This window comes from Lissotriton helveticus, chromosome 10 (assembly GCF_964261635.1).
Source record: "Lissotriton helveticus chromosome 10, aLisHel1.1, whole genome shotgun sequence".
Taxonomy (NCBI): domain Eukaryota; kingdom Metazoa; phylum Chordata; class Amphibia; order Caudata; family Salamandridae; genus Lissotriton; species Lissotriton helveticus.
The window spans coordinates 419,985,637-420,008,550 of NC_136071.1; the positions used below are offsets into that span (position 1 = coordinate 419,985,637).

The following is a 22,914-nucleotide window of genomic DNA, read 5'->3' on the forward strand; positions in this document are numbered from 1 at the left end:
TTTGGTGCTGGGTGAAAAGGTATGTGTGGGACAAGGCCTGATGTGATTTGCAGCCGTTGCAAATACTCATCTCCCACCCAGTCCTCTGAGACTATGGCTAACTGGCAGTGAGGAGAAGTATACTAGCAAAGAGACTGACACAGCTGCATGGTGTGATACTTGAATCCAAATTACCAACAAGGCCTTGTGCATCAAACACCATGCAACAGTGTCAGCCATCTTACGAGTACACTACCATGCACTGTCATGTAGCCATTGGCCCAGATGAAGTGGTTGTGCTGGTTGGAAGGAGGAGTGTTTTATCCTGACTACATCTTCCATCAGGCTCTGTCATCCACGCACCATTTCCTACCCATCCCAAATAGCTTACCTGGGACTCTGCTTTCATCACAGTGAGTGGCAATGTGGTACCATGATGTCTGACACTGATGCATGGTATCTGGAGCAGAAGGCCTTGTTGGGTGTTGCAGTCCAGTTAAAAGATAGGCACCCATATCAGCTATTTTGTCAGTACATTTCCACTCACTGTCAGGTAAGCACGGTTCTTGGTGGGCTGTTTGGTCTGGGTGGGAGGAGGAGTGTTAGCCCTGACTTCATCTCCCATCAGACCCTGTTTTACACACACTTTCACTACCCAGCACAAACAGCCCTCCTGGAACTTCGCTTACCTGACAGTGAGTGGCAATGTACTGACAAAATGTCTGACACTGGGGACTGGTGTTTGTAGCACAGGGCCATGATGGGATTTGTGGTCAACTCTGACACCAGGCACCAGTGTCAGACATCTTGCAAGTACATTGCCACTCACTGTGATGTATGCATAGTTTCAGGTGGTCTGTTTGGGCTGGCTGGGAAGGTGTGTGTAGGACAGGGCCTGATGGGACCTGAATTCAGTGCAAACAATACTCATTCCAAACAGCGCAACAAGCCCACCTGGAACAACGCTTACCTGACAGTGTGGAGACGTGTATTCTCAAGATGTCTGACAGTGATGCCTGTTGTCTGAGTTGACAACAACTCCCATCATAGTCTTGTGCTTTGAACACCAGTCCCCACTGTTAGCCATCTTGCCAGCACATTTCACCTCAGTGTCAGAAAAGCTGAGTCTCAGGCGGCCTGTTTGTGCTTGGGGGGAAGTTGTGACTAAGACAGGGCCTGAAGGGAGATGGAATCAGTGCAAACACTCCTCCTCCCACCCAGCACAACCACTTCATCTGGGACCTGACAGTGAATGGAAGTGCACTAGCAAGATGGCTGATACTGTTGTATGGTGTTTGGTGCACAGGGCCTTGTTGGGAATTTGGATTCAAGTATAACACCATGCAGTAGTGTCAGCCTCTTTGCTAGTACACTTTCCCTCACTGCCAGTTAGCCATAGTCTCAGAGGAGTTAGCTGGGCTGGGTAGGATGAGGAGCATTTGTGATGACTACAACTCACATCAGCCCTGTTTAACATACACCTTCCCACCCAGCACAAACAGCTCAACAGGAACTAAGCTTACTCACAGTGTTTCAAAATGTACTAGCAGGGTGCATGCCACTGGGAACTGGTGTCTGACTTCTCCACAACTAACAACAGTGCCTTGTGCTTAATACACCATGCACCAGTGTCAGCCATCTTTTTCAGAACATATCCACTGACTCTCAGGAAACCGTAGTTCCAGGGGGGCTGTTTGTGCACGGTGGAAAGAGTGTGAATATTACTGGGCCTGACAGGAAATCTGGCCATTGCAAACACTCCTCCCTCCAAGCCCTACAGGCCCACTATGAACCATGCTTTCCTGACAGTGAGTGGAAATGTACTGTCAAAATGCCTCTGACTGGGGAATGGTGTTTGGAGCACAATGCCATGAGTGGAGTTGTAAAGTCAGACACCAGTGCCCAGTGTCAGGCATCCTGCAGGTACATTCTGACACACTGTGAGGTAAGCTTAAGTCCTGTTGGGCAGTTTGTGCTGGGTGTTAAGGTGTATGTAGGAAAGGGCCTTATGGGAGATGGAGTCAGTGCAAACACTCCTCCCACCCAAACCAACCAGCTTATCTGGCCCTATGGCTACCTGATAATTACAGGAATGTATACTAGCAAGATGGCTCATGGTGATCCCTGGTCTCTGAATTAAACACAACTACCATCATGGCTTTGGGCTCCAAAGACTATTCCCCAGCATCTGCAATCTTGCTAGTCCATTCTCCACTCACTGCAAGTTAGCCATAGGCCCAGATGAAGCTGATGCGCCATGTGGGAGGAAGTAGTGGTTGCCATTAATCCAAATCCCATCAGGCCATGCCATACATACATTTGTCCCACAAATCCCAAACAGAAGCCCCGGGATCCAGTATGAATGGTAGTGAGTGGAAATGTACCAGCAAGATGTCTGGCACTGGTGCATGGTGTTTGGAGCACAAGGCCCTGATGTGAGGTGGTCTCAAGGCAGACAGCTGTCCCCAGTGTCAGACATCTTGCAAGTACATTGCCACTAACTGTTAGTAAAGCATATATTCCAGGTTGGCTGGTTGGGCTGGGTGGGAAGGTGTATGTAGTACCGGGACTGATGGGAATCGGAATAACAGCAAACACTCCTCCACACACACAGCACAACACTTCATCGGGCCTATATCTACCTGACAGTGAGTTGATGTGTACTAGCAAGATGGCTGACACTGGGGACTGCTGTCTGAACCTTTCACAACTAACAAATGTGCCTTTGTGCTACAAACAGCAGCCCCCAGTGACAACCATCTTGCAAGTACTCTTCCCAGCATTGTCTGGACAGCACTCTTCCTGGTGGTCTGGTTGGCCTGGGTGGGAGGAGGAGTGTAAGGTTCACAAATAGAAGCTAATAACTCAAACATCAGCTCATTAAATTAGTTTGCGACTAAATGACAAAAAGCAGAGTTTGTGATCTCATCTGACTATGGAGTAAATGTACAAAATATATTATCTGTATAGGGACAAAGCTAAGCAGTCACACATTCTGCTCCTCACAGCCATTCACTTGTGTACAATGAGATGAGAACAAGAAGCACCTCCCTCACACCATTCCCACAAACGTCAGGGTAAACAAACAGACTGTGAGTGTGTAGGTAGCCACACCTATGTGACTGCTAAGGACATGGACTGAGCCCAGTACACAGACCTGAAAAATACCAACATTGGGAGATAAAGCGCATGTATGTCACCATAAAGTACAGATGAGGACAACACCAACCCACCTGTGTCATTCACAGGGTGTCACAAACCAGTCAATGTCTTTGGACATGTAATATCAACTAAACACAACAAGCCCATTTATGCACATAACTGGACATTGTCATTAATCCCCATCTTGTCAGAATTACATTGTCCTCCAAAAACATAGTCCAGCATCATGGATAAAGGACGACAACATATGTACATTAATTAATCATCATTAGGTTCAGTAACCTATGTAATTGATATGATTTGAGGGACAGTGAACATTCACATCAATAATTGTTACATTTATATACCCACAGCGAGCTTGGAACACCCCCGGAACCAACCAGGACAGCCAGTCCCAAACTCTGGTCAACCAGTAGGTCTCCGGCGTTGATGTCTCTCACCAATCCTCGGACGGTGAGGAATGACCTGTCCCATCAGGTTTGGGTCAGCCCACAGTACAAGTAACGGCTATAGCAGGATCTTCTGCGACCACTCCCTCCTCAGCTGACAACACCCAGCTGACCCCTACCCTGCCGGACACAGCAGCCCGAGGCACCACAGACAGCACAGCAACACAGGGCACTCTGGAGTTGGCAGACAACAACACCCCTGTCAACGAGGAAGGAGGCTCAGTGATGACTGTGCCACCACCAGCTGGTCCTGCTCGCATAGGTAGGGGTGGTGGGAGGGGCTGTGGGATCTACGCCATTAAGGAGCTGTTGCTGCTGATGAGGAGCACCCAAACCTCTCCCGGATCCCCACCGCTTACGAGGGTTACCAAAGAGAATTTGGCCAGATCGGCTGGATCCTCAGGAACATTGAACAGCTGCAGGCAGCTCAAAACAAACCTCTGGACACTTTCATGTCAAAAATTGATTAAATTACTGCGGTTCACCTGGACATTGTCACCTGCCTCTGACAGATCGCTAACAATATTTCCATACCTCCCTGTGTGCCCACAACATCCGGTGCCTCAACATCTGCCACAAGGAGGGACGTGGAGTCTGAGGGAGAATCCCCAGCACCGCAACTGCCTGCACCTCAGGGTCCCCCGCAAAACTTTGAAAGTCTCATCCCCGCGAGACAGATGGCAATGCATGACCCCAGGAACTGACAATCTGCCCCTGATGTCCTCCATTGTGCGCCAAGAGTTCACTCTGTTGTCTGTCATTGAACAGTCCCACATTGGATGGAGGGTCTCAGTTGGACGCTGGACTCAAATACCTGTAGATTTACTTTTGAAGACTCCATCTATAAACACTTCTAACTCTTATTTGCACTTTTATATTTTTTGTTGAGCACTCCACCATTGTGTGTAATGATCTCCTAATGTCATGAACTAAAATAGTTCACTTTTCACAAAATACTTTCTCATGTCATGACTGTGAATCCCACATTTACAGATTATAATGATACACAAAATCACAAAGTGTCAACAACATTGGTAACAAATCACTTCCAAAATGTCAAATAATGGCTTGTGAGTAAATGTACCTTGTCACAGCATGATAGATAGACACAACCCGGTTATCACACAACCCGTAGTACATGGTACTGATTCAATGTAAGTCTTTTGTCTACAAAAATATCACCATTTGCAAGCACAATCAACAATAATTGTTGGCAAACCAGCTCATCATGGTGCATGTTTTGTTAAAAAAATTCTTTGGAGGTGTGAAAACAGACCAGGAACACCTCAATGTGGAACACAGATGTATCCTCCACATACAACCTGCTGCCTTAAACCAAAGTCAGAACACATCACACAGTAACAAAATGCCCCAAGTAAAAATATATGACAATCAGTTCAGAAGAAAGTACGTGCCAGGGATTTCCACACTAATTCAATGTTGGAGTATGTCACTGCATCATGAGTCTGGTGAGATCACAACTCTGCAGTTGACATGGTAAAGTACCCTGGTAAGGAGAAACATAGAACAGAGTCAGGAACCCAAGAGTAAGGTAGTTCAATTTTATAAACTATGTCATCTGAAGCACAAGAATGTCAGTGTGAACACTAGCTAGGATTCACGTTAGCACTGTACATGTTAACCTGCAAATGTAATTGAACCATATCAGTAAAAACCTCAGGACAATTATCATACATTCACAGGCATACATACACATTATACACCAGCAACACACAAACAAACAATTGGGGTTTGTAACCTCCTCTAATTGCATACTTACACTCATGTGAACAAGTTGTGGATAAGCTGTTTCAAAGCCCTCCTAATGATCACCACTGTCATCATGTCCCAGTCCTTGATCCTTCCTCGCTAGTGGCTGCTGGTCTCTGTCCTCCTGAATGAGAGGTATTGCCTTCCATATTGTAAGGTTGTGGAGCATGCAGAAAGCTATGATCTGGCACACCTTCAATGGGGCATATTGAAGGGCTCCTCCTGTGCGATCTAGACAGCGGAATCTCGTCTTTAGGAGCCCAAATGTCCACTCCACAACTCGCTGGGTCCTACCATGGGACTCATTAAACCGCACTTCTGCAGGGGTGACAGGGTTACATAGTGGTGTCAGTAACCAAGTCTGGTTGGGGTATCCAGAGTCTCCTTCCTTTAACACAGAAAAAAGATTCAGTTGTCTGATGACAGAGCACTATCTAACATGCAATCAACACACACCACAACATATACATGCCACATCACCTACCAACAATCAGGGCATGGTTATGTTGCAGCTGAGACATCTAATGGGGGATGATGCTGTTTCTCAGGATATATGCATCATGTGCTGAGCCAGGGAAACGTGCGCAGACATGGGAGATGGACATGTCAGCCAAACATACCACCTGGACATTGATGGAGTGGACATTGATGGAGTGGGAATGTTTTCTGTTACGCTAAACTTTCTCATCTGCCTGTGGTGGGATCAATGCAACGTGGCTGCCATCAATAGAGCCAATGACATGGGGTATTTGTCCCAAGGCATAGAATTCCCCCTTGACATCTGACAATTCTCCATGTGTCGGGAACTGTATGTACTGGTCCAGGTAACAGAGCAAAGCCTCCAACTCATCCCGAAGGACATGGCTGAACATTGCTTGGGACATTCCACTAGGTGTTTCCACTGTGTACTGGAATGAACCGGTGGAAAAGAAATGTAATGCTGCCATAACCTTAACTTTGGTTGTCAGTGCAGTTGGATACGTGCGACCAGGCTGTAAATGAGGTGACAACTGCTCAGAGCAGTTGGACACGTGCGACCAGGCTGTAAATGAGGTGACAACTGCTCAGACAACTCTTCAATGATTAGCCTTGTGAAATGGTATATCCTTATGGTATCCCATTCTTCCATGGTCTGTAGGTCTGGAAAGGGCCTGCACACTGGAAGTCATCTGCGATACCTATGTGTAGAGTGTAAACACAGTTTTTGTTAGAAAACAATGTACAAAGCAACATGCATTTAGACAGCCAGGCATGATATCTGAACACAACTAAAACTACAGAACACTGGAAATACACATTTCAATGAAAAAGGCTGACCTTAGATACATATCACAGCATTAGGACCATTCCCAGACATGTTACCAAGGTATGGTGATACAGCAATTAGAGTGGTGTAGTGTAAAAATAACTAGTGTCTGTCACCGTTCATGTGATTAAGCATCAAATACTCAACAACTCCCCACAAAATAAGCCAAGATATAGGTTTGTGAAAGCAATTACATGGTTAAAACGTACCTGCAATAGGATCATGTAATGCCAGATATGTGGGACACCTAATACACACAGTGTCTCACAATGTGAATTATACACACTACTGTCAAGTCAAGTCAAGTTTAAATTTGTATAGCGCACTACTCACCCAGAGGGTCTCAAGGCGCTTGAGGGAGGGGGAGCTTTACTTATCAAATATCCAAGTTTTTAGTTGTTTTCTGAAGGAGAGGTGGTTCTGTGTAAGGCGGAGGTGGGTGGGGACAGAATTCCAGGTCTTGGCCGCTAAGTAGGAGAAGGATTTTCCTCCCATGGTGGATCTTTGGATGCGTGGGATTGTGGCGAGGGCTTGATTGGACGATCGAAGTTTGCGGGTGGGGGTGTAAAAGGACAGGCGCATGTTGAGGTATTCGGGTCCTAGGTCGTAGAGGGCTTTGTGTGCGTAGGTGAGAAGGCGGAACGTTATTCTCTTGTTGACGGGGAGCCAGTGGAGGTCGTTCAGGTGACCTGAAATGTGAGCTTGGCGGGGAATGTCAAGGATGAGGCTGGCTGAGGCGTTTTGGATGCGTTGGAGTTTTTTCTGTAGTTTGGCTGTGGTTCCGGCGTAAAGGGTGTTTCCGTAGTCCAGTCGACTTGTGACCAGTGCATGGGTGACTGTTTTTCTTGTTTCGGTGGGGATCCAGCGGAAGATTTTTTTGAGCATTCGTAGGATGTTGAAGCATGATGATGAGACGGCGTTGACTTGTCTGGTCATCGAGAGGGAGGAGTCTAGGATGAAGCCCAGGTTACGTGCGTGGTCCGTTGATATGGGTGCGGTTCCCAGGGCCGGTCGTCCCAGGCGGAGGGGGACGATCCTAAGATGAGGACTTCCGTTTTGTCCGAGTTCAGTTTTAGACGGCTGTTCTTCATCCACTCGGCTACTTCTTTCATCCCTTCGTGTAGGTTGGTTTTGGCGGTGTTTGGGTCTTTGGTGAGGGAGAGGATCAGCTGGGTGTCGTCTGCGTAGGAGATAATGTTGAGGTTGTGTTGGCGCGCAATGGATGCGAGGGGACTCATGTAGACGTTGAAGAGGGTGGGACTGAGTGAAGATCCTTGGGGTACGCCGCAGATGACTTCTGTGGCCTCTGATCTGAAAGGGGGGAGGCGGACTCTCTGGGTTCTTCCGGAGAGGAATGAGATTATCCAGTCCAATGCTTTTGCTTGTATTCCGACGTTGCTGAGGCGTTGTATGAGGGTGCTATGACAGACTGTGTCGAAGGCTGCGGAGAGGTCAAGTAGGATGAGGGCAGCTGTTTCTCCGTTGTCCAGTAGGGTTAGAATGTCGTCTGTTGCTGCAATGAGGGCGGTCTCGGTGCTGTGTTTGGCTCGGAAGCCGGACTGTGAAGGGTCGAGGGATTTGTTGGATTCGAGGAAGGCGGCGAGTTGACTGTTGACGGCTTTCTCAATGACATTGGCAGGGAATGGGAGGAGCGAAATGGGGCGGTAGTTCTTAAGTTCAGCGGGGTCTGCTGTAGATTTCTTCAAGAGGGCGCTGAGTTCGGCATGTTTACAGCTTTCCGGGAAGGTAGCAGAGTTGAGGGAGCAGTTGATGACGTCTCGGAGATGGGGTGCGATAATGGAGTCTGCTTTGTTGAAAATGTGGTGGGGACATGGGTCGGTTGGTGATCCTGAGTGAATGGTGTTCATCAGGCGGATGGTGTCTTCGGTGGTGATTGGGTTCCAGGCGCAATGGTTGTTGGGGGGGGTTCAAGTTTGGAGGTGGGTGGGGTGGACTGGTCTCCAAAGCTGTTATGTATGTCAGCGATTTTGTTGTGGAAAAACGTGGCTAGAGAGTCGCAGAGGTCTTGGGAGGGAGTGATGTCATTGGTTCCGGCGGTGGGGTTGGTGAACTCTTTGACGATGTTGAATAGTTCTTTGCTGTTGTGGGCGTTGTTGTCGAGTCGATCCTTGAATGATGATTTCTTGGTGGATCGGATCAGTTGGTGGTGTTTGCGGGTGGCGTTCTTGAAGGTGGCCAGGTTGTCAGAGGTTGGGTATTTTCGCCATGCTTTCTTTTGGTGCGGCAGATCTTCTTGGATTTCTTAAGGTCATCATTAAACCAGGGGGCTTTTTTGCTGCCTTGCTTGATTTGATGGTTTTTCAAGGGTGCTAATTCGTCTGCGCTGTGAGTGATCCATTGTGTGAGGTTGGTGGCTGCTTGGTTTGGGTCCGATGATTTTGCAGGAGGGTTTTGGTGAAGCGATGTGAAGAGTTGGTCGGAGGTAATTTTGTTCCAGTTTCTCCGCGGAATTGGTTGTGGGTGGTTGTGGGTCATAGTCTTTTTGAAGTTGAAGTGAACGCAGCTGTGGTCTGACCAATGGAGAGCTGTGGTGTGATTGAAGGAGATGTGCTTGCTGGAGGTGAAGATTGGGTCAAGCGTGTGCCCGGCAAAGTGGGTGGGGGTGTCAACAAGTTGTTTGAGTCCGAGATTGGCGAGGTTGTCCAAGAGGGTGGTGGTGTTGCTGTCGTTGTTCTTTTCTAGGTGGAAGTTGAGGTCTCCCAGTAGAATGTAGTCCTCAGAGGGGAGGGCGTGAGGGCTGATGAAGTCAGTGATGTCTTCGCTGAATTGTGTGCGGAGTCCGGGTGGCCTATAGATGAGGGTGCCTCTGAGTGTGGTCTTAGGGTCGGTGTGGATCTGGAAGTGAAGGTGTTCGGCGGTTGTGAGGTTGTCATCGGAGCTGGTTGTGATGTGGATGGTGTTCTTGTGGACGATGGCGATTCCTCCTCCTGTTCGCCTGGTGCGGTCCTTTCGGATGATTTTGTAGCCGTCCGGGATGGCTATGGCGATGTCGGGCGTTGATGAGGTGTTCATCCAGGTTTCTGTAAGGAAGGCGACGTCTGGTGATGTGGTGTCTAGTAGGTTCCAAAGTTCAATGGCGTGTCTGTGGACAGAGCGGGTGTTGAGCAGGATGCACTTCAGGTGGTTGGTGTTGGAGCTCTGTTTGGGGTATGTGGATTTGCTGTGGGTCTTAGTGCAGCCGAACTTGCAGGAGTGGCAGGTGAAGGGTCCCTGGGTGTGTCCTGGGGCGGCTTGGTAGCAGTTTGGGAGTCGGCCGGGGTTAAGTATAGAGAGGGTAGCGGCGTTGTACGTTATGCGGGCGGAGTTGATTTTGCGTGGGCCAGGGGGTATGGCGCTGGGCGCGGTCCAGGCGCGGACGGGCTTACCTTTGGCGCGCATGGGGCGCGTCCGCTGCGCGTGAACGCTGCGCGTCAGCTGTTCTGACATAAGTGGATAGTGGGGGGGGGGGGGGGCGAGGGAGGAGCAGCTGGGAGGCGGGAGCGGGGCGGAGGGACGGGCTACGAGGCACAACAACAACAAAATGGCTGCAAAGCAAAAGCGAAACAGGGCGAGATTGGGGCACAGTCTGTGGTGTCTCAGAGAAATGGGCAGAGGCACAATTGGGCACAAATGACTCCCAAAGCAAAGCGAACAGTGAAATACAATGTACTGCAAAAGATCGTATCAGGCAGCTCTTAATAACAGTGCGAGCAATGAGATCAATGCTACAGCAATTCAGCGCTATGATTTAACAGGCAAGCACAGCAATACAGCGCTACGATTTAACAGGCAAGCACAGCAATACAGCGCTACGATTTAACAGGCAAGCATAAATTAAATAACAGAGACAATGCCAGCAAAGTGAGTGATGCGCAAATCAGCTGTTAGCAGCAATGAGCAGGGAGCGTAATAGCGCTACGATACCAGGAGCCAGGGAGTGTGGGGAGCGACCGCCTCTGAGCGAGTCAGGAGGGTCACAGCGCAGGGATAGACGGCGCTCAATACTACTATCTGCGGGAGGGAGGAGCAGCTGGGAGGCGGGAGCGGGGCGGAGGGACGGGCTACGAGGCACAACAACAACAAAATGGCTGCAAAGCAAAAGCGAAACAGGGCGAGATTGGGGCACAGTCTGTGGTGTCTCAGAGAAATGGGCAGAGGCACAATCGGGCACAAATGACTCCCAAAGCAAAGCGAACAGTGAAATACAATGTACTGCAAAAGATCGTATCAGGCAGCTCTTAATAACAGTGCGAGCAATGAGATCAATGCTACAGCAATACAGCGCTATGATTTAACAGGCAAGCACAGCAATACAGCGCTACGATTTAACAGGCAAGCACAGCAATACAGCGCTACGATTTAACAGGCAAGCATAAATTAAATAACAGAGACAATGCCAGCAAAGTGAGTGATGCGCAAATCAGCTGTTAGCAGCAATGAGCAGGGAGCGTAATAGCGCTACGATACCAGGAGCCAGGGAGTGTGGGGAGCGACCGCCTCTGAGCGAGTCAGGAGGGTCACAGCGCAGGGATAGACGGCGCTCAATACTACTATCTGCGGGAGGGAGGAGCAGCTGGGAGGCGGGAGCGGGGCGGAGGGACGGGCTACGAGGCACAACAACAACAAAATGGCTGCAAAGCAAAAGCGAAACAGGGCGAGATTGGGGCACAGTCTGTGGTGTCTCAGAGAAATGGGCAGAGGCACAATCGGGCACAAATGACTCCCAAAGCAAAGCGAACAGTGAAATACAATGTACTGCAAAAGATCGTATCAGGCAGCTCTTAATAACAGTGCGAGCAATGAGATCAATGCTACAGCAATACAGCGCTACGATTTAACAGGCAAGCACAGCAATACAGCGCTACGATTTAACAGGCAAGCACAGCAATACAGCGCTACGATTTAACAGGCAAGCATAAATTAAATAACAGAGACAATGCCAGCAAAGTGAGTGATGCGCAAATCAGCTGTTAGCAGCAATGAGCACTGTCACAGGGTGGACAGGGTCATGTTGTCATGTCTGCAATACACATGCAATCACATACACAAAAAATAAACAATGTAGGAGTTGGATATATAACGACATCATCCACTTAAGTCTGGGACACGATACACTAGTAAATCACATTTCAAACAGAAGCTGATGTGGCTGCATAATGTCACAGTCTACTCATTGAAAGGTAAATGCTTTATCCATGACTTAGACACTAAACATTTACAGTCAGAAATCAAATGGATTGCACACTTGGTCACTGTCGCGGTTGTCAGCAGCTCCAGGTAAGAGGTACGCCACTAACCTGTCAGTAACAGCCAGCGGGAACGATGCCGTGAAGAGAGGCCCCCCTCTTGCCCTAGACATTCCTCTCCTACAATGGAATGAAGACATTGCGAGACCAGGGACTTCCCAGGGGAAAAGGGAAGTGGATAAAATAATAAATGGTCCTGTTTTCTCACAGGTCTGGTCAAGAGCCCTTGCTTCTTTCCCGTAATCTGCGTGTATAAGAAAAAGGCAGAAGAAACAATAAGATCCAATAAGCACAAGCATACACAGTAGTACTTCAATGATCTATGACCTTGTCACTTACGTTCAAGCTTTGGCTCAAGGTAGCTTGTGGAAACGTCAGGCGTACACCATATTTCCATACATCATACTAAGTAGTCAATAGGCATACTAGTAACTCATAAGAAAGCAAAGTGCGTGGTATCCTATTTAGGCATAGGCCACGTAATCCGGTAACAAAATACACTGTGCTATACAACGTGAGTGATTAAAGTATATGTAAGCATCAGATGCGTTTACTGTTAAGGCACTGGCAAACAGGCAGCTCCAGGGAAAGTATTTGAAAAATTTAACGCAGTAGCTGCCCCTCGATCAACCTTGTTCCTTTGTTTCGTCTTGTACGCGAAGATAACAAACAATAAAAGATTACACAAGACGGGGCTCTCCACCCATGCAAGTCCTGTTACTGCAGGCTGCCAGGTGTCGTGAAAAATACTGTCAGCCTTTCCCAGGACGTGCAAAATACCGGAAGCCCTTAGCTGCGAGCAGCTCCTTTGCTGGAGAATAAATTAAGAAAGTACTGCCGGTCTTTCAAAGTCTCGGTACATAAATCAGAACATAAAGAAATGCCGAAAGCCCCTGGCTGCGGGCTGCTCCTCGGCTTCAAAATTGCAAAAGAAATACACGTTGCGCCGTTCCCGAGAGGATAGCTCTTCTTGGAGCAGTCTACCACTCTCGGAACGACGGAGATTACCTGGCCTTGACAAGGAAGTCTCTCGGGCTCTGATGATCTTTGATGAAAGCAGGCTTGCTTCAGAATTGCAGGAATCGGCTGAAAACTCCAGCGGGGAAGCACCATCCGCTTTTCAGCTTTGGAAAAGTTTGTCAAGCACCATTTTGATTCAGAGGCGGTGCTTTATCGACACAGCCAGGAGGGGTCAGCCATCTGCTTCCTGTTGAGGCGCCCCTAAGCCTTCTGGGAGCTGTAGTCCTAGGGGCATATCTGTGAAATGTTATGTGCACATTCGAAACAGAGAAGGGTGTGGTGTGTGAAGTCCCTACTTTACCCTGTTTCTCTCTCGGTCTGCTGGTAATCGCGACAGTACCTCCTCGCAAGGACCGTCGACTCGGCGGTCGTCCAGGCTTACCAGGATACAGAGTGTGAAACTGTTCCACCAGATCGGGACAGTTAAGGTTCTGTACGGGCTGCCATGACCTGTCCTAAACCCCATACCCTTTCCACTCGACTAGGTACTGAACCGTCCCACATATGATTCTGGAATCGAGGAGCCTTTGTACCTCGTATTCTTCCTGTCAGTCTATTTCCTCAGGAAGGGGGCGTGCAGGAACTCTCACACTAGGGGGGCAGGGCTGCAACAGAGAGACATGAAAGACAGGGTGGATATGCCAAGTCTCAGGTAAAGACAACTTCATAGCCACGGGGTTAATGACCTCTGCTATTCCATAGGGACCTATATATCTAGGTTTAAGTTTATTGACTCCCTTTAAACGTATGTTTTTGGTAGCTAGCCAGACCTTATCTCCTACTTGGTAGACGGGTTCGGGGGTCCTCTTTTTGTCTGCATAGTTTTTCTGTGTTTGTTGGGCTGTTAGAAGATGTTTTTTGGCATCGAGTAGGATAGACTTAAGATGGGCGTGGCGTTCTTGTATATTTGGGAGTGTTGTGTGAACAGGCCATTCAAAGGGGAGCATGTTAGGGTGAAACCCATTTAAACAGAAGAAAGGCGAGCATCCCAGGGTTGAGTGTTCCGAGTTATTGTATGTGAATTCAGCTGTTCACAACAAGGGATGCCAATCAGAGGAATTTCGGAGAGTGAAACAACGGAGGTATTGTTCTAGTGTTTGGGTCAGGCGCTCTCTTTTTCCATCGGTTTGGGGATGGTAACTACTATCTAGTCTTGCGTCAATGTGCATTGTTTTACATAAGGCTTTCCAGAATCGGGATATGAACTGGGACCCGCTATCCGTGATTAATACATTAGGGATTCCGTGTAACCTTATCACGTTCTGTAGGAACACCAAGGCCAGCTCAGAAGACGTGGGTAGCCTTTTCAGGGGTATAAAGTGGTCCATCTTGGACAGATGGTCTATGACAACCAGAATGGTGGTGTGACCTTCACAAGGTGGCATCTCTACGATGAAGTCCATTGCCACTGTATGCCATGGTTTAGGGGGTAGTGGTAAAGGTTGTAGAAGGCCTGATGGTTTGTTATGGTTGGCTTTTCCTTGTGCACATACCGCACAGTTGAGTATGTATGTTGAGGTATCTTTTCTCAATGTAGGCCACCAAAAGGAACGTTCGACATTCGCGATGGTTTTGTATCTCCCCAGGTGTCCACCTAATGTGTAGTCATGAGCCCATTCTAACGCTCGGGTTTGTAAAGTGCTGTTAGGAAGATATAGTGCCTGGTAATGGTAAAGTAAATCCTCTCTTTTTGTGCGATTGTCCGGTAGTTCCTGTATCCAAGCCTCGTGATCTATCTCTGCCAAAGACACTTTTAAATCCTCAATGAAATCTTGCGAAGTGATCAGGTCCATTGATGCGATAGGAACACATGTCTCAGGAGAAAAACAGGTTTCAGGAAGGATAGACGGAGGTTCAGGATTTTCCGGTAGAAACAGGGGTTCGGGATCCTGAAGGCGGGACAAGGCATCAACCTTGCCATTCTGTGGTCCTGGTTTGTATTTTATGACGAAATCGTAGTCAGAGAAGAAGAGAGTCCATCTAAGCTGACAAGGTGTGAGTGCCTTTGCAGTTTTAAGAAACAGTAGGTTCCAATGATCCGTGTAGATTTCAATGACATGTCTTGCGCCGAGAAGATAATGCCTCCACTCCACGCACCCTCTTTTTATGGCTAGGAGCTTCTTGTCGGTTATAAAATAATTAACTTCGCTTGGAGTGAGCTTCTTCGAATAATAAGCCACCGGGTGAATCTGTCCCGTAGTAGGGTGACGTTGAGACAACACTCCTCCAAGGGCATGTTGCGAGGCATCGGTTTCCATTATGAACGGAAGATGTGGGTTTGGGTGTCGAAGTATTGGAGCTTGTGTGAATCTTTCCTTGAGGACTCGAAAGGACTCCTCCGCAGCGTTCCCCCACAGGAAAGGTGTATTCTTTCGTAGCAGGCTGGAGATGGGATGAATGATTTTTGAGAAGTCCTTGATAAAACGCCTATAATAATTGGCGAACCCCAAGAAACTTTGGATGGATTTCACGTTTTGTGGTGTTTTCCATTGGGTGATCGTCTCCACCTTGCCTGTTTCCATCTGGAATCCCTGTGCGTTTATGACGTATCCCAAGAAGGCTACCTCTTGTACATGGAATAGACATTTCTCAAGTTTGGCATAGAGGGAATGTAGTCTGAGCCTATCTAAGATGGTTTTCACATGAAGTACATGCTCCTGAAGACTGGATGAGTAGACTAGGATATCGTCTATGTAGACGATGCAGATCGTTTCAAGCAAACCCCGGAGTACTTCATCCATGAAGGTATTGAAATGCGGCCGGGGCATTGCAGAGCCTGAAGGGCATTACCCGGCACTCGAATAGTCCAAACTTCGTCCTGAAAGCGGTCTTCCACTCGTCGCCGTGTTTGACACGTACCAAATGGTAGGCTCCTCGCAAATCTAATTTGGTAAAGTAATGAGCCCCTTTTAGCTGGTCCAATAATACGGGTATCAGTGGTAAGGGGTAGCGATTTTTTATTGTGATCCGGTTAGTCTCTCTGTAATCAATGCAGGTGCGTAACTCGTCGCAATCCTTTTTAGAAATGAAGAAGAGGGGCGAGGAAGCCGGCGATGAGGAATGTCTGATAAAACCATAAGCCAGGTTCTCGTCGAGGTATTTCCGTAGGTAGAGTGTTTCTGGTTCCGTTAAGGCGTAAACCCGACAGCATGGGATTTCTGCTCCTGGAATGAGGTCGATACGGCAGTCGTATACCCGATGAGGTGGTAGTTGCGTAGGTTCCTGTTTATTGAAGATACTCTGGTATTCTTCATAGTCTCTAGGCAATGAGGTAATGCAACAATATTCAGTAGTATTACACTCAGTCGCTAAAAGGGAAGCCTGAGAGTTTTCTTGGTTATCTTCAGACACTAGGTCCTGTTGAGTGCAGTGCTTCTTGCAGTATTCAAAATCTAATACTACGGTACGAGCCGCCCATCCCACCACAGGATCATGCAAGGTAAGCCAGGGCATTCCTAATATGAGGCGAAACTGGGGGGCATCTATGACATCAAATTGTATCCGTTCGTAATGATGCTTTCCGAATCGCATCACGATTGGGACGGTATGGTACAGGACTGGCCCAGAGGTTAACGCAGTTCCGTCCACTGCACGCACGTTTGTTGGGGCTTTTTTTTCCCCATTCAATACCTATGGTCTGGGAATAGTGTATATCGATGAAATTCCCTGTGGCCCCGGAGTCCAGTAACGCTGCCACTGCTGGTTGTAACGTATTGGCAATCATTGATGAGATCGTAGCCTTGGGGCCTAATGAGTCCGTGACCCCCTTCTGACTCAGGCTGTCAGTTTTCAGACGGTTCTCTGGTTCCTATGGAGGCTTGTCCTCGTGGTATGGTGCCTTTGTCGGGTACCTGAGCATGGGCACGGCATTCTCGGATGAAGTGACCTCCTTTTCCGCAATAAAAGCACAACTTCATTTTCCTCCTTTTTTCTCTTTCTTCTGAGGTAAGAGGCCCTCTGATGCCTCCTATTTGCATGGGTTCAGGTTGACGGGAGATGTCCTCTGTTGGAGGCTTAGGTCTAGGAAGGAAATACCGGGTTTCTCCCTTGGAGCCGTCTCCCTTCCTTTCCTGGATCCTGTGATCGAGCTGGACGGTTAAGTCAATGAGTTCTTCACATGTCTGGGGTAGCTGGACAACTTGTGAAAGGATGTCTTTCATTTCCCCCCTTAAACCCTGATAAAAAAGAGAGGGCCTTTTTTCTTGTGGCCAGTCGGTTTCCACAACCAAACGGTTGAAGGTGGTAATGTAGGTGAGCAGGTCTTGCGTACCCTGTCGGAGAGTCATTAGTTCCCGATCCAAAGTCAGCATGTGAGATTTACGGTCAAACAGCTTCCTCATTTCCAGACAAAAATCCGTGAAATTGTGTAACACCGGGTCGTTGCGTTCCATCAAGGGGATAGTCCAGCTAGCAGCATTACCCCCCATATAAGACATCATGAACGCGGTTTTGGCTGCGTTGTCCTGGAACACTGCGGGTTTGCAGAGGAAATGTAAACGACATTGGATGAGGAAAGTCTCGAATTTCTCTGGATCCCCATAGAATCGTTCAGGAGGGGCTAGAGGAATCCCCGTATTTTGAATGACATGCACAGTGGGAACAGAGTCGGTCATCACAGGAGGGTTAGAAGTGGTAGCAAAGAACCCCCCTGTCGGTGTAGAAGGAGGAGGTTGCGTGGTAGGTGTAGGAGGGGGCAGGGTCGCTTCTCTAATATAAGATCCCTTGCCCTGTCTGGATATACCCGCTACTTCTCTTCTTAGTGTGCCCATTTCCTTTCTCAATTCCTGATTCTCTAATCTTGAGGTATGGACCTACTGCTGCAGAGTGGCTAAGCTTTCCAACAAGGAAGTCAATACCGCGTTAGTGTCCATCGTTCAGGCCGGACGTCTTTCTTGGGCTTGACAAACTGTCGCGGTTGTCAGCAGCTCCAGGTAAGAGGTACGCCACTAACCTGTCAGTAACAGACAGCGGGAACGATGCTGTGAAGAGAGGCCCCCCTCTTGCCCTAGACACTTCCTCTCCCACAATGGAATGAAGACATTGCGAGAACAGGGAGTTCCCAGGGGAAAAGGGAAGTGGATAAAATAATAAATGATCCTGTTTTCCCACAGGTCTGGTCAAGAGTCCTTGCTTCTATCCGGGAGTCTGTGTGTATAAGAAAAAGGCAGAAGAAACAATAAGATCCAATAAGCACAAGCATACACCGTAGTACTTCAATAATCTATGACCTTGTCACTTACGTTCAATCTTTGGCTCAAGGTAGCTTGTGGAAATGTCAGGAGTACACCATATTTCCATACATCATACTAAGTAGTCAATAGGCATACTAGTAACTCATAAGAAAGCAAAGTGCGTGGTATCCTATTTAGGCATAGGCCACGTAATCCGGTAACAAAATACACTGTGCTATACAACGTGAATGATTAAAGTATATGTAAGCATCAGATGCGTTTACTGTTAAGGCGCTGGCAAACAGGCACCTCCAGGGAAAGTATTTGAAAAATTGAACGCAGTAGCTGCCCCTCAATCACCCTTGTTCCTTTGTTTCGTCTTGTGCGCAAAGATAACAAACAATAAAAGATTACACAAGACGGGGCTCTCCACCCATGTAAGTCCTGTTACTGCAGGCTGCCAAGTGTCGTGAAAAATAGTGTCAGCCTTTCCCAGGACGTGCAAAATACCGGAAGCCCTTAGCTGCGAGAAGCTCCTTTGCTGGAGAATAAATTAAGAAAGTAATGCCGGTCTTTCAAAGTCTCGGCACATAAATCAGAAAATAAAGAAATGCCGAAAGCCCCTGGCTGCGGGCTGCTCCTCGGCTTCAAAATTGCAAAAGAAATACACGTTGCCCGTTCCCGAGAGGATAGTTCTTCTTGGAGCAGTCTACCACTCTCAGAACGACGGAGATTACCTGGCCTTGACAAGGAAGTCTCTCGGGCTCTGATGATCTTTGATGAAAGCAGGCTTGCTTCGGAATTGCAGGAATCGGCTGAAAACTCCAGCGGGGAAGCACCATCCGCTTTTCAGCTTTGGAAAAGTTTGTCAAGCACCATTTTGATTCAGAGGCGGTGCTTTATTGACACAGCCAGGAGGGGTCAGCCATCTGCTTCCTGTTGAAGTGCCCCTAAGCCTTCTGGGAGCTGTAGTCCTAGGGGCATATCTGCGGAATTTTATGTGCACATTCGAAACAGAGAAGGGTGTGGTGTGTGAAGTCCCTACTTTACCCTGTTTCTCTCTCGGTCTGCTGGTAATCGCGACAGTCACACAGTCCATAAATGCGGTAAATATGTCAAGAATGGACTTGTACATCCCCCAAAAGTCATTGGCACTGTGACCAAGCCTAGTTTTGTTTCATGTTGGTATTAGCCACAAAATCAGTGTCATGTGCCCCTCAAGGGAATGTGAGCTATTCATTTAAAGGTCCATTTCATCATGATAAAACTGCCTCCACACATGTAATGCACAAAAATACATCAATTGCAGAAGTGTCTGCCCTGCCGACCGATTATTGAAAGGACATGGTATCTGCATCCTAACCGTTCTGGACACAGACATAGGCTGTCAGTAGTTATGGTAACAGACTTGGGTTAGTATTGAAAGGACGAGGTAGCCGCATCCTAACGGATTCGACACAGCCATTGGCTGCAAGTTGTTATGGTGACAGAAGCGTCATTTCGGTTTGTTTCCCCATCCCGTGGAAACTGACTTGGTAAACTCCCATCACTAATGTATCAAAAACAGTCGAGGATGAGTTTTTGAACGTTGTGGTAGCCGTGTCGTCTGCAAGCAATGTTATGCATTGGGCTGATTCGGAAAATGCGACAGACGCAAACCTATCGCTTTGGCCGTATGGAATTAAGACCGCCACTGTTATATAGATATGTCTGTCTTTTCCCTTGAGACTTCACTTGCCTGCACTACCTGCAACATTCCTGCACCTCCCCAATTCTCTGTTGTTGTGTCCACATCCTCTGGGAGCTACTATGGCAGGTACAGTGGTCAGGGCCCCAGCTTTCACAGAGGAGGAGAACAAGGTCTTGCTGGACACCCTCCTGCCACTGTACAGCAAGCTGTATGGCAAACCAGAGAATTGCAAAAAACATAGTTGATGGACAGAATGTAGAACAATGTCATACATTCACCCCAGTACAAGGATCTGGGCCTAAATCCATCGTTTTTTTTGCACTACACACCACCCCGGGTTAGACACTGGCTATATGCAAATCAGCTCTGACCCTGTGCCTCATGGGAACAGTCCAGTCCGAACTACCAAGCCATGTCTTTCCCAGACCGGAATCAAGCATCCAAGGACCGGTTTCTGGCTATCAGCCTTCATCAGCCTGGATACCTTGACTCCAGTGGATTTAGGCCCAGATCCTTGTACTGGGGTGAATGTATGACATTGTTCTACATTCTGTCCATCAACTGTGTTTTTTGGCAAACCAGAGAAGCAGGTGAGTGATGATCACACTGCATTTTCATTGGACATGTGCAATTGCCATGCACTACTTGCATTAGGAATCTTATATGCAGGCATGTAAACTGTTTTTTGTAAGTTTAATAGTCTGTAGATAACTGTTCTGGGCAGGTACACTGCTCTAGAAGTCAGTGTACTGGGGTAAACATCATATCACTATTTTCATGGGACGGAGTCATCATTGAACACAGGACACTGCACATAATACCATATGTCTACCTCTTAGACATTGTTGCCAAAGTGACCATGACCTATGTGTACAAGTGTCTGACTCAGAAACATGTTGCATCTGAACTAAGGGTCTGTAACCATATCAGCCCTACAGGTCAACTCCCATCAGAAGGCCAAGCTGTGGAGGACCATTTCCCAGGAAGGAGCGCTCCGTGAGGTTGGAAACTTGGTTCATCTGCCAGTGCCGCAAGAGGTGACAGGACCTTCGTGGCTGGACCAAGAAGATCGCTGAAGTCCAGCTGGGCCTGTCACTTCCAGGCAAGAGGGGCGGGCGCCGAACCTTGATTCCTACATGCTCGGCATCCTAGCGGTGGTCTTCCCTGACCTGGATGAGAAGTTGAAAGCCACACAGCAGCAAGAAGTGGGTGAGTATTTGCCTTGTCGCACAGCCTTTTTTTTTTTTTTTAACAAACTTTATTGTCTTTCACATGCATATCACTCACCTCCCCATCATTCTTACAGGTGGACACCTTATATTCTCAATCTCAATATATCTCATTGTTGCACAGCTTTCTTTGAACATACATGTTGTAGTATCTTAGCCTGCTGCTCTTTTACAGTTTGGAAGTCAGCTAAAACCACTGCTCAGTTTTAAAAGATACATATTCACAAGGATTATTAGATGCCCGATTATGCCCTTTTCATCAGGGACATGTGAAGTAGTTATGGTCAGGGTAGTGACAGTAGTGCCATGCTCATGTGATCAGCACAAATAACAACAACATGTGCATGGAGATGACCTTCATAAGTAATGCAACTGCTCAACATGTGTCAGCACATTGACTAATGTATTACCTGTTCTCAGTGTGGTCTCAACAAATTTGTGAAGTGTGTTGTTATTGGAGCACTGAAGTGTGAAAAGTCCATGCTATACATCCAGGCAACAGGTGACGTCAATGTTGAGGCCTTGATGAGTTTTGCTTGGTCAGTGTGCCAATGTTAGGTTCCAGCTGTGGTGCTCAGTGTAATCAAATGTATCCGATGGCCAATTAAAGGTATGCTAACTCCGGTCACCTGTCACGCTGGTCTTTCACATGATTGTGTGGAAGATTCATTCACTCCATTCAAAAGAGTGCGCCCATGTGTCTGACTCTGTAACAGTAACAACACATGCCATTCAATTTCAAACACAGGTGGTCAATGTTGGAAACATGGCTGAAATCGTAAGGTATGATGTTAGATACACATTCACAACGGTTGACGTGTGTAAATGCTCTTGACTATTCATACTTGATGGCTTTGGAAACCATGTGTATGATGCATCACTGTCAGATTGAGAGATGTCAAAAGTGAATAATTTTGGAGTAAGTTACAAAAACTAGATGGAAAACAAGAGCAATGTAAGATGTAGAAAGTGTGCAATATGTCAAAAAGAAGTAAGGGACATTCAGACTTGGCCGATACCAATTCTGCAGTCTAGACAAGATTGGTACACAGTGTTGACTGGACTCATCAGTACAAAGTTTGTACATGCAATGCACCCAGATGGGTCGGTGGCATGTAGTTCCACCTGAAGCATTGTGAAGATGCAGTCATCGGACTTGGAAGTGTGTTGACCAGTGTTCACATCTGAAAATGGTGAGCTGTTCACAATGTGCACAACATTCTGATTCATCTTCATGACACTGTGCATAGATGACACAAGACAGTGTGCTAATGCCTACTACCTTGGTGTCACCACAATAAGAGTCATATGAGTGACCTGACAGTAGAGAACCTATGTTACAGGACAAATCAGCACAATCACTGTTATCTGTGTGATATGACTCATACAATGACTACACCAGCTTAAAGTTTGACAAGGAAGTCATTTGACCTGTAACATTACAGCCAATGGTTCCCAGTTTGATGACTAGGGATTGCAGAATGGATACCATGTCTCAATTCAATTATGTGAATCCTATTTCCATTGTGGGTTCTAAACTCTCTTGCAGGAGATGAGACAGGTATGTCATGACACAAGACCCTCAGAACCAAAATCACCTGCTACATAGTGAAGTAGTTGACATTGTGGTTGTTGCGTTTGATGTTGATACACCCAATGTTGTAGATAACATAATTTGTGACTGGCAAACTTAAAAGTGCTATGTATATAAATGTATCAAGAGGTAATAGCACTAGTCAAAATGATGTATTTGTTTGATCTGTGAAGATATGTGATGATTCCTATGTATCAAGTACATACAGATGACTTATGTGAATCTTTTCCCTTCTTGTTGGCACCGGACAGCGGAGGGGGCAGTGCCACGGTTGAAGGGGAGTTCGCCAGACTGGGTC

The 22,914-nt window shown here is 47.4% G+C and overlaps 1 long non-coding RNA gene across 1 annotated transcript in view; it reads left to right on the plus strand.

Annotated features, from left to right (window-relative positions):
* Positions 1 to 20,990, plus strand: part of LOC144785304 (uncharacterized) — a 222,178-nt gene extending 201,188 nt beyond the window's left edge. The window contains exon 3 of the long non-coding RNA XR_013601821.1: positions 20,732 to 20,990. This is a non-coding gene — a long non-coding RNA (uncharacterized LOC144785304). The remainder of the gene's footprint in view (positions 1 to 20,731) is intronic.
* Positions 20,991 to 22,914: the final 1,924 nt, after the last annotated feature.